Consider the following 2,293-nt stretch of genomic DNA (forward strand, 5'->3'; position numbering starts at 1 on the left):
TACTACTCAGCAATAAAAAGAATAAGAGTGAGCTATTGATCTGTTCAACAACATGGGTGACTCTCATTATGTGGAGTGAAAGAAACCAGACAAAAAGAGTACATACTGAATGATTCTGTTTATATAAAATTGTAGGAAATTCAAACCATAGTGACAGAAAACAAATCATCAGTTGCTTGAAGGCTTGAAGTAGAAGTGAATGAAAGAGTCTATGAAGGGGCATAAGGAAACTTTTGGGAGGAGATAGATATATTTATTATCTTGATTAGGGCAATGGTTTCATGGATGTATACATATGTCAAAACTTAACAAATATGTGCAGTTTTGCATATCAATTATAACTCAAAAAAGCTGTAAAGCATAAATCACTCACAACATTATTATAGCCTAAGAAGTAATTGTAAGTCATTGCCTGACTTACCTCTTCCCTCATCTTCTGCTTCCTCTTCCCCAAATTCCTGGATAAGGAGTCAAGACCATATTCACCTCTGGTATTCATATAAATTAAGGAAGGAAAAAGTCCATGTGGAAAGAATTTTGTTAAGTTCTACAGGAGATACAAAGTTGGATAAGAAATAGTTCATGTCTTCAGGAAGTTATAATCCAGTGCTCACTTCAGCAGCACATATACTAAAACTGGAACGATACAGAGAAGATTAGCATGGCCCCTGCGCAAGGATGACACACAAATTCGTGAAGCGTTCCATATTTTTAGAAAAACACCAATACAGTATACTAACGCATATATATGGAATTTAGAAAGATGGTAACGATAACCCTGTATGCGAGACAGCAAAAGAGACACAGATGTAAAGAACAGTCTTTTGGACTCTGTGGGAGAGGAAGGGGACGGATGATTTGGGAGAATGGCATTGAAACATGTATAATATCATATAAGAAATGAATCGCCAGTCCAGGTTCGATGTATGATACAGGATGCTTGGGGCTGGTGCACTGGGATGACCCAGAGGGATGGTATGGGGAGGGAGGTGGGGGGGGGGCAGGTTCAGGATTGGGAACACGTGTACACCCGTGGCAGATTCATGTTGATGTATGGCAAAACCAATACAATATTGTAAAGTAGTTAGCCTCTAACTAAAATAAATAAATTTAAATTTTTAAAAAAGAAGTTATAATCCAGATAGAGAGGATATAAGTATGTTTAAAGTTAAATTATCTAACAAAGTATAAATATCAATTCTAAAAAATAGAAAACATTTAAAAAGAGAATGATTAAATGCCTAGTGAAGCATACAGGCAAACGATTTCCAAAGAGTTACTTTGAGCTGGGATGGTTCAGGAATGTTTCATGTAGGATGTGGGATCTGAGCTGGAATGTGAAGAATGGGTAACATTTAGATAGACAGGAGAAGTAAAGAGAATAACATAAGATGTTTTGATGGGGTCAGAGGATGGTGACATTGAGTGAATAAGTTGGATGGGAAGAAACGCTTTTATAGAAGAATCACAGAATTTAACTGTTCAAAAGTAGAACCAGAGTTGGAGGGTCTTGAGTGTCAGGCAGTCTAAACTCCCAGCCTTTATTTCATCTTAACATGAAGAAGAACTTGTGAACTAGTGAATTTTTCAGGGTTGGAATCATTCAGCAGAGAGTATACAAGCATTAGTGAGGAATATAGAACAGAGATAACTTCCCTGAACAGACAAGTTCTTCCCAATCACAAGACATGGGTCACAAATTCACAGGCTTTTCAAGAATCATTAGGGGTGGCCCTGGAAATTTGTCTGATAGTTATCTTGGTTCCTCCTGGAGGTGGTGCCTGACTTCCACGTGAGAGTCAACAGGGACCTTATTTTTCCCCTAATCCACCCTGCCTTCCTTCAGCCAGGGAATGGATGATCTAGGTGCAACCATAAGACTCTCTCCCATGATTCTGACTCCTGAATGAATGACTCAGGGACATGAGGACCAGTTAGAAGTCATTCATCATTCTGGTCAAACCTTGGTCTGCTCCATGGCTGTGGCTATTCTTCCTGCTAACCAGCACTCCAGATACTATTGATCCCTGGCCAGTACTCTGTGTGCTTAGTTGCTCAGTCATGTCCAACCCTTTACCACCCTTTGGACTGTAGGCCACCAGGCTCCTCTGTCCTTGGCATTTTCCAGGTAAGAATACTGGAGTGGGCTACCATTTCCTTCTGCAGGGGAATCTTCCCAACCCAGGGATTGAACCCTCATCTCCTGTGTCTCCTGCATTGTACGCAAATTCTTTACCTGCTAAGCCATTGGAGGCCAGTACTCTGGTATATGGTTAATTCTGTGATTTCCCCC

The 2,293-nt window shown here is 40.0% G+C and overlaps 1 non-coding gene across 1 annotated transcript; it reads left to right on the forward strand.

Moving 5' to 3' along the window:
• The first annotated feature begins 606 nt into the window (after positions 1–606).
• Positions 607–713, forward strand: LOC113899802. Its single transcript, XR_003512991.1, has one exon. It is a non-coding gene; the product is annotated as a U6 spliceosomal RNA (small nuclear RNA).
• Positions 714–2,293: the final 1,580 nt, after the last annotated feature.

This window comes from Bos indicus x Bos taurus, chromosome 1, assembly GCF_003369695.1.
Source record: "Bos indicus x Bos taurus breed Angus x Brahman F1 hybrid chromosome 1, Bos_hybrid_MaternalHap_v2.0, whole genome shotgun sequence".
In the NCBI taxonomy this organism is placed as follows: Eukaryota; Metazoa; Chordata; class Mammalia; order Artiodactyla; family Bovidae; genus Bos; species Bos indicus x Bos taurus.